The sequence below is a fragment of the Sciurus vulgaris genome (assembly GCF_902686455.1).
Source record: "Sciurus vulgaris genome assembly, chromosome: 7".
Lineage (NCBI taxonomy): Eukaryota > Metazoa > Chordata > Mammalia > Rodentia > Sciuridae > Sciurus > Sciurus vulgaris.
The window spans coordinates 76,260,400-76,271,254 of NC_136467.1; positions in this window are offsets into that span (position 1 = coordinate 76,260,400).

The window sequence follows — 10,855 nt, forward strand, 5'->3', positions numbered from 1 at the left end:
TGCAAGCACAAGGCTGTGGGTTCAATCCCCAGCACTAAAAAAGAAAAAAAAAAAAAAAAAAAAAAAAAGGTCTACATAAAAGTAGGTAACCATGGATTCTTTTTTCAACATAGGCAGTTGAAGAGGTTTAAGATTTTGAGATCTGAGCCTGACACAGAATCTAGAAAACATGATTGCAGGAGAGAAACTGAATAAAGACAAGGAGCTTTTTAACTCCCCAATTTGACATGTGTGCACAAACATTTGTATAAACAGGGGGATAACTATGAAGAGATCTTAAGACTAGTTTCAACAAGAGAAAGAGCTTTTTTTTTTTTTTTTTTTTTTTAATTCTTACTGTTTTACATGTTACTCTTGTTCTTCTATTTTTATTAAAGAATTGAAAAGCCCACAGTGCCCTGATTCTCCTTGTTCTAGCTTACATCCTGTCATACCGTGTAAACACTTTGCTTAAATACTGATGTCAACTTATTCCTTAATTTTGTTTGCATATTTTAATACTGTACAGAGCACAAAAGAGGATATTTCAGGTTTTTCTTTTTGTAACTGATGAGGAAAGAAACAGTAGTGAAACATGTGGAGGGAAAAATGTCAGCGCACAAATGAATTATGTCAAAAAACCTCAGGGATGTGTCGGAGAGGCCTACCTGAAGATCTTTCTCTAAAATAAAATTGGGAACCAGTTGTGGTGGTGCAGGCCTGTAATCCTAGCCTGTTGGGAGGTTAAGTCAGGAGGATCCTAAGTTTGAAGACATCGTTGGAAACTTTGTGAGACCATGTATCAAAATAAAAAATAAATAAAAAGGACTGGGGATGTAGCTCAGTAGTAAAGTGCTCCTGGGTTCAATCCCCAGTCAGGAAATTAAAAATAGGGATTTTTCTCACAAGGAAACTTCCTTCATCTACGAAAGATAATGGGGACTGTGGGGAGTTCAGAGAATTAGTCACAGATCCATCTCGTGTCTACTGTGTCAAATAATCTGACCAACTTTCCTATTCGGAGATGATTTCCTCACATATTGCTTGAAAGCAAAGTGAAATGAGTTCTGGTGCTACATAGGTCAGCATTTCCACCTATTTTAAAGGGGACGTTTCAGATCCTTTCCCAGCAAAAATAGGAGGGGGGCATTGTTAGATAAAAGTTTTATATATATGTATATATGATATATACTCTTTGCTGCAGTTTGGAGCCCCAGGAAACAAATATTAAGCAATACAAATGCCACATTCTTGTGATAAAATGTCATTAACTAATTTGATGGTCATCAACCCTCTGTGACTAAAAGAAGTATTAATCACTAGAAAACCAAGAGCTTTCAATTGTAAAAAGTATTTACCTCGAAAAAGAGTGGAGTAATTTGAGATTTAACTTTCTGAGGAAGATAAGCAATCCTGATAACCAACCTTCCTAGATTGCTCCTAATTATATTAACATAAGAACATTTCAAACACTATGACTAAGTTCAAAGACTTGGTCTTATATTCATCTCTTCATGCTCCTGCATCCCCATAGGTTAGGTCCCTGGTACTTAGGAGCTCAATGTTTCTTAGAGAAAAACTTTGTGCTTCCCTTGCATCACCCATATCTCATCTACCAAATATTTTCTCCTCTCCATGTGAAAAAAAGAACTTTGATTTTGTTGGGGATGGCAGTGTGCCTATTTAAAAAAGTGCATTTCCAAATCGTTGCATGTTGAAGTAGCAATAAGACTATCTTCTTGCCAAAGCAACAAGAGATTTTTTTGGCTGGTTCTTTGGGGAAAGTCATTAAAAACATGGGGTTGATCCAGCTTGCATATGTCTTTTCATTTCCCACATTTTCCTACTGAGACATCATAGCTAGAGCTGCAGTAAACATCTGTCATGGGGTGACTTTGAGGATGGAAGCAAGAACTGAGGAAGGAGCAGGATGATGGGCTCATGGGACATTGATGCCATTATAGAATTACCCTATTGACCCTGAACTGCTTATCTCCTGTCTAATTATTTTGGTATAAGAGACAACTAACTTCTACCTAAGTCGCTGCATGTTAATCTTTTACTTTAGCCCCCAACAATTCCTGATTAAGTCTTTATTAATGACTATGGGAAGACCCAGAAGGCACGCATATATCTACTGAAGGCACAAGAAATGGCTGAGTAACAACTGAACCATGATTTAAAAAAAATCTCAGTAAGGTAGAATTTTGTTCAGAACAAGTCAGGTGAAATGGAACAAACAATCATTTTGCATCTATCATTTCAGTATGAGACCAGGACTGATATTTCACAGCATAATGTCCTTGGAATTTAAACTGCCCACTACCTTAAGATAAGCAAAGTGTGGCATGAGACTAATTTTCTGAAAAAGGTTAATTTGAACCCATATTAGCAGATGCTTGTATGCAGACTATAGGGAAATTACTTTTCAAATGGTCATAAGTCAAACAACTTACTTTATGTTCAGAAGTCATAATGGGTGAGAACCAGGACTGATGGATAAAAATCAGAGATACAGATTTTTTTTTTAGCCTAACACAGGAATGCCCTATTAATTCAAAATGCCCCAATGAAATGATCCCCTGATAAAATAGTGAGATCACCTATACTTAAAGGAATGTTGAATATTTCTGGATTGTATGGGAGGGTTAGTTAGATGATCTCCACATTTCCTTCAAGAGCCTATGATTCTAGTACTTACAATACATACCGGGAAATGGCAAACTGAGACTCTGTACTGCCTATATCACTACATAACCTGAGTCCACTGAAAGATCTCTGATTTGTAGAACCACCTTTAAAGAACAAATTTCATGTATAAGAAGACATCTCATTACAATAAATGATTTAGGTAGTTCCAAAGAACTGGTTAAAATATTTACCTTTAGAATCATGGCATTACAGTGACATGCAAAATACTCACTCAATATTTCATGAGATTTCATTTTTCTTTTCTCCATCTTGAGAAATTCTACTTCAATCTCTGGATCAAATATTTCTGCTTGTGAGCAAAACATAAGGTAAAATGTGAACAGGTAATACCTATCTGATAGGGCTTCAGGATAGGTTAAATGAAATGAGCTATGCAAAGCATGGCACATTGAGGTTAAACAATGTTAGATGTTATAATTAGCTATACATGAATTTATTATGTCACTTATCCCTATATTATTTGTTTATACATTCGTATCTCCTCCTAAATTGTGAGCATCTTAAATGCTTGCAAGAACCACATCCTTCATCACTTTACCTTCAGGGCTTAACCCACAGTGGTTGCTTAGAAACAATGAACATATTCCTGAAATGTCAGGAACTAACTATATTTTATAAACTCAAGTGTCATAATACTCTGGAATTGAAAGAAATCTTAAAAATGCTTACAAATGAGATGACTACAACCTAGAATAATAGTGACTTGCCCAATGTTACATGAAGTGACAGCAACAATGTAGATTTTAAAAAACTTCCAAATAAGTCTTCCAGAGTTTCTTATACATAACTTTTTCAAAGTGCTTTATAATATTGACTTCTCCATGTAACAACCAATTGCATTACAATCATTATTTTATTAGATAATTGAACATGTACAATCAATACTGTATGGCCCTAACTTGTTTCTATCATTTAGAATGGATTAATCATCTTAAAATAGATCAACAGCTAATGTGTCAGACACCTCACAATTTTTTCAACAATATTTTAACTATTCAACTGATCATAAGTAACTTAATATGACTATCACATATTATCCCACGTCCTTATAATGCATAAATGAAAAATAATGGAAAGATAACTGCTGGTTAATTTCCAGACCTTAACTCTACACATTTCCAGTGTTACCATGCCATCTTGTGGTCTCTTACTCCTGTGTAATTCAGTACTGAACTGTCATGTAAGGCTTATAAAACTGATGTTCTTGTACACTCACACCTTTAAAAAATAGATTTTTACATGTAGTGTATAACTTAACTGCACCTTCAATGAAGCCCAACTTCATTAGAATCAACGAAGTGTGTGTCTACACCTGTTTATATCGACTACTAAAAACATTTTCCTTCAAGTAATATTCTTGGATTGTTAACCTGACTCGGGGAGAACACGTAGGTCTCTTGGAATAGTTAAGTCAGGTGGCACCACACAAAAACTGAGTTGCCTCCAATGCCACCTAATTGTTTTTTAAAATTTTGTGACAGGGTCTCATTAAGTTGATGATGCTGGCCTTGAATTTATGATCATCCTGCCTCAGTCTCCTTATTGGCTGAGATTATAGGTGTACACTACTGTGCCCAATTTAGCAAATTCCTGACAGTTTTGGTTAAATGAGTTGGTGTGTAAAGAGCTCAGAACAGGCTTTCCAGGCGTCTCAGGATCTGTGGGGTTGGGCACTCTGCTACTGCACTCAGTGCCCACTTCTGTGTATATGTTTAAGTCTTGAACTCTGTTGGAGCATTTCTGTCCTTCACTTCCAAGTAGCCCTTCTTGGAAAAGGTGCCTACACAGATGTTATAGCTTGTTAAAAAGGGGGAGGGCTGCTCCATGGCAAATCACTTGCCTAGCTTCTGTGAAGCCTTCAGGTTCAATTCCTGGTAGCAAGAAAAAAGTCAATAAAAAGGGGAAGAGAAAAAAAATTAGGCCACAAAAATGCTCAGTTCCAGCCCGGTTTGTGTGTGTGCGTGCGTTGATTGAACCCAGGGTTTCACATGTGCTAAACAAGTGCCCTGCTGCTGAGTTACACCCCGGGGATCAGCTTATAGTTTTAAAATTAATTTTCAGGTTTTCTCTTGACAGGGATATAAGCTTTGAGAGATGGGGAAAGAGTGAAGCTTTGTAACTTTCGCCTAAATCTCAAAGATTATACATGACCAACTACTATTCTGTGCTGGAAAGGACCACATCCATCATTATCACACAGCATTCTTGGCAATTCTGATTTTTCACCTCTGGCCCAGCAACTGTTGCCTTTCAAACTGCTGACTCATCTGCTGTGGTTGGGAACTGGTTTGGGATTAAAATCTTACTGGAAAAAACCTGAACCGCTTTAATATCTCATTTTATACTGGTAACATGCAGGCCATGACATGTGACATAACATCTTATTCACCAAAATGAGATGTATATTGCACTGCTTCCAATATGCACCCAAAAACCTTTCCCTGTGATCCTGACACTCCTCAGCTTTGAAATGGCAACTCTATCACCAAGCAGGGTTGTAGCAGTCTAAACCAGCGGTCAGGAGACCTACTTTGTAGGTTTGCTGTTACAAGTCATTAAATTTCCCCCATTTGATTTTTATAAAGTCACAATTCTAATTTTCCTGTTCTTCCACAGGGCAGGGGTTTTTGTAAGGATTACATTTAAGAGTGCACAAATGAAAACCCAATTACCATCATGGGATTAGAAAATTTTTGTGGATGTATATGCTTGCCAGAACATTCTGTAATTCTGCAACTGAGATGGTTTTGTATTAAGTACGTTTAGTAAGTGTATATATACACATACACATACATGCATGCATGTTTTCACAGTGCTGGGTATTAAGCCCAGGGCCTTGTGCATGCTAGGCAAGCATTGTACCACTGAGTTATATCTCCACCCTAAATACATTGTTTTTTATGTTCTGAAGTTTCAGTAAGTAAATGTAATGAGATTAGTTGCTTTTTAGGGTTGGAAACAAGGACTGCTAAGAACTACTTATATGGACATTTGGATTGTATGATTGTCAAAATGTATTGGAAGCAAAATTAGAGGTTGAACTCCCTGTACACCCACCTCCCCAGCAAACCTTAAGTGTCAAGGTATTAACATCTAACTTCCACTTTAAAAAGGGCCAATGTGACCTGGCAAAAATGGGGCATTTCCCTCTGAGGATGCCTCACAGACTCCTCTTTCCTCAAGAATTTCCTGGGGAAATCTGCTCCTTAATAGTTTGAAATCCATCATGTGACCACAAAAGTTCGATTACTTCTTGAAAATCCCCTGCTACAGTGGGAACTTGGCACAAGCGGGCCATTGTTGCCACCATTCCTCTTATCCAACCTACCACACTTGGGGGATCTAGGAATAGTAGAATAGCAAGTAGCTGTGTACATGCTACTTGCAAATTAACATTTCTTTTGCCATTATCATAGCTATTTTGGAGAACAAAAAGAACCTGGTAGTTATGATGATAGCAAACAAAACTTCTGGATATAGCTTTTAATTACAGCCCTCCCATTATACACTGACCACAGCCGAGTGCCTGTCAGAATCCACTCAGCTTCAGCAGTTGCTTTTCATTTCCACTTTTTTTCGCTATTTTTCTGGTTTAAGCATTCACAATTGCAGTGCAGATCTCTAGCAGACAGCTCCTTTGCTCTTCCATGTTTCCTACCTTTATCAACACAACCACCTCCTTCTTGGTTTCAGAAGTTCTTCCTTTTTTCCTTTGGAATCAATATTAAGTAATAAACAAAATTCACATAAAATTAAATGTGACTTTTAAAGAATATCAATTACACATAAGCTCCTAATACAAATAAGCAGTCTTCCTAGTCACCTAGAATTTTTTTAGAAATCAGGACAGTATTTCACAACACTTCTAGAAGAAAACACCAAGCAAACTATTCTCTTACTTGAGGGCCTATATTCTTCAACTCAAGATATGTATAAGCTCTGGAGTCAGTTTGCCTGTTTCAACTCTTGGTTCTGCCACATACTATCTATGGAACACTTAGGTAAGACACCTACCATTTCCTCATGCTCGATTTTTTTTTATCCTAAAATGTGGATTAGAGCACTTAAGTCTTTGATTTGATTCAAGAATAAATGGAAATACAAAAATTCTTAACACCTAGCAGTCAACAAAAGTTAACTTCTTATTATGATTAACAGATCCAACACATGGGACCTATGATCGGGAAGGCCAGGCATAGCAGATTCACTGTAGTCCTGGATGTGAAGAGTTCAATTGTAAAGATTATATTTCTTGTTGGACACTAAAGAAAACACCTTTCTACTATTTACACTTTGACTCCTACTATTACACTTTCTCTTCTCTGTTCATTATGCTCCCTACATAACTCTTGCCTTTTTCTTGCTTCACAAATTTATATACAACTTCCTTTTAACTGAACCTGGATCTGCCAAAACAATGATTGGGCCAAGAAGATACTGAAGAAACTGCCTTCACAATCTCCGTACATGTACCACACAGCCTGGATGCAATGTCTAACTGTGTAATGCAAGACTCTCACTTTTGTTCTTGGGCCAAGGTTCCATCTACTGCTCTACTTCAAATTCTACCTCTTTAACAGGTAGAAGTACACTATTTTCTATATTCAACTAAACCTAACTAGAAAATAAACTTAGCATCATTAAAACTTCTCTAAAGATAAAATGACTGCCAATATTTAATTCTAATAGAGCATTCTTCCTAATTGATCTCCCAATGGCATTTGGTATGACTATCTACCTCCTTTACCGATCTACTTCCTTGACATTCTGTACCTTCATCCACTTTTCTGGTTCTCTTCTGACTCTTCCTGCCCAAGTTGTCTTTGCTGGTCCATTTTCTTCTGCTCACTTAGTGTTAGTATTCTTCAGGGTTCATTCCTTGACCATCCATCTTTTCCCTACTTGCTTTCTGGGCATGACATCCTCTCTCATTAGGAGTTAAAAACTCTTTATAATGAGGGTTAAAAATTGCTAACTCCCAAACTTTAGATCTGAACTACACATTTAAAGACTGATTTTGCTGTTTCTTCAAGTCCAACAGAATGTATTAATTGCTTAGTATATGCTAGAAAATGGGCTAAATGGTCAAAAGATAAAGACAAGATGACTTGTCTTCAAGGAACGACTCCTATAAATAACTAATCAGTATACCTCTGCCTTGATAACCTACAGGAACTTCAAACTCAACATTACTCTCTCCTTTAAGCTCATTCTTTCTATCTTAGTAAATGGCATCACCATTCACAATTACTAAAACCAGACACATGAATTTTACAAAATATGTTACTTCTCATATCTTCTCCACTAAATTCTCCTCACTGGCCCTTCAATATGCTCCATTTTGCCTATCATTTAAGAACCAGCAACCATTAGATTTTCTACTCCCCTGAAAAATTTCAAATAATGGGCATTTACATTTGCTCTCTGCGCGTCTTAATCTACTTCCAACTGATTTCTATTAAAATTAATTAAACATCACCATTTACTTTCTTACCACTAAATCCAAAGCTTGACAATCCTTATCTCAGCAGAATGAATTACATACACCTCTTTTAAATACTTCCATTATGACTTCCCTATTTTTCTTTTAATTAGCATTTGAGTTTCTTAGAGTTCAGCTGAGTCCTCTTCTATACTTGTTTCCTAGGCAATCATTCATTCACAAAACCCTCTAGTGCTATCTACCTGGAACAAATGGTACTTCAACTTTTATTCAAACCAAAAGCCTTACACATTCTCTACCTCCCCCTTTACCATAATATACAATGATCAGAATTTATATTCTCAATCTCTCAAGTCTATTCAGTTTCCTCCCTCTCTGATAGTATCAATTTACTTCAAGTCAGTGTCCCTCTTTCCTGAATGACTTGGTCAATCTTTCCTACAGGTCTTCTTGAATTGCCCACTAGAATGCTTCCTCACCAGAGTGAAATTCCAAGTCTAAGAATCTCATTCCTTGCTTAAACCCAAACATGAACTGCCTTCTTAGGATGAAGTGCTAAGTTAGGTCTAAGACATGATGTGATACTTCCCATTGACTTTTAGATCTGTCCACTTGACTTTCTACCATTTTCCCAAAAGCTACCAGCTTTTTATGTATGCATTTCTCCTGGCCTGGAGTTTGCTTTCTCTTCCAATTTCTCCTGTTAGGGTTTGTTTCATCAGCCTATATAGTTATATCTCATCCTACTACATATTCTTGAAATACTCTGCACACCAATTCCTTACAGCAAGGCAATAATTGTGTAATTCAACAAGAGCCTGAGTCAGAATCCTGTGCTTTATTACCCACTTGAACACTGAAAGAATATATACTACTGCCAAGTACCTATTATGTGCCAGGTACTGTTATAGGCACTCGGTAGAGTGGCAGGTGATCTAACTAGATTCTGTCCTTGCACAGCCTATCATTTAGTGGAGGGCAAAAACAAAGCAGAAAAAAAGGCAATTCTAACTTGTGATAGATGCCATGAAGGAAATCAAGTTTTTTAACACAAAGTCAATCATGAGGCCAGACCCAATTACCTGAAGAGTAAATTGTAACACACAGCACTCCATACAAAAGAATGTATAAGAGCCCTGAGATGTGATAAAGCTTGATCTGAGGATCTCAAAGGAAACCAATATGACTAGAACATTATGGACAATGGAAATTTGAGTATTGATGTTTAGAAACAGGCTTGAACCATAGTTTAAAAAACCCCATTCTATTCAAAGTGTGGTATGAAAATGGGAATTCACTCCTCAAAATTACTTTAAAAGCCAGGAGTGGTAGAAGGATCACTTGGTCTATAAGGTTTGAGGTCAACTTGGGTGACACGGGAGAGACTCCATTTTAAATTAGATAAAACAAAAATGTAAAGATCAAACAAGTTACTTGGTGAGAATATTCTGGAAAATAGGGAGAATATTAGAGAGGTGATGGTGATTTGTATTCAAATCATGGGGAGAAGCAACATTCCATTTTGGAGGTAGAAGTGATCATAATTGTGACTAAATATAGAGAAAAGACATGAACTGGTTATTAATTATGGCAACATTAAACAGCCTAGCTTGAGAAACACAGGCAAGAGACGTCACTTCTACAGAAAAGGAATACTGGTAGAGGAATAGATTGAAGGTGGTTGGAGATAACTGTCTGAACCTAATGTGCTCAACTCTGAGGTAGGCAGTTGCATATGCAATGAAAAGTTCAATCTTAGAAATGCATATCTGAGTGTGATAGGTTCATTTATATACTAACCTTCACAGAATGGGCAAAATCATCCAAAAAGAGGGTAGAAAGACACAATGACTCAGAGGCCAGGTACTGGAAGATAAAGTAGGGATGAAATCAGAGCTGGAATAGCCAAAAAGGGTAGAGAAAACTAAGAAAATGTTAAGGAGAATCATCAACCCTATTGAATTCCACCAAGGCAGTGAATGAGGGCATGAAAAGAACCAATAGATAAACAGCATAGAAGAGGCTGGTGATCCTGGTACTGAGGATTGAACCCAGTACCTCACACCTGCTAGGCAAGCGCTCTACCACTGAGCCACAACCCTAGCCCAGCTATAAATTGTTGAAAAGAATCTGGTAATAGATAGATTAACTGTGTCTGGCATGCGACTCAGGAGGCTGAATCACGAGGATCCTGAGTTCAAAGCAAGCCTCACCAACTCAGCAAGGTCCTGAGCAACTTGGCAAGACTCCATCTCAAAGTAAGAGATTTTTAAATTTTCAAAAAGGGATGGGGATATAACTCAGTTGTTTAGCACTCCTTGGTTCAATCCCTCGTACAGGGGAAAGAAAAAAAGAAAAAGGTTGATGAAGCAAGAGAGTAGTTAACTGAAAGTTCTTGAGGTTAGGATGGGGATGGAATCTAGAAGAGGGATTGGTTTTTTTGATTAAAAAGTAGAGTGCAAATAGGTTTGTATATTTGGTGGTGAAAAGAAAAAGGCATTGCCAAACTATTAAAAAATTTCAGTAAAATGCAGTTAAAAGATCATGCAACATGGGAAGCATATATCATTTAAGCTTGTGGAAGCAATTTAAGAAAACTAGGAAAACTGCCAGGCAGTTTTCAGTGTATTTGTTTTGAGACTATCAACCTTCCTCTCAGAATAATTTTCTTCCATTCAATTGCTCAAGAGTAAACATAAAGTTTTAGAATTTCTCCCAGGA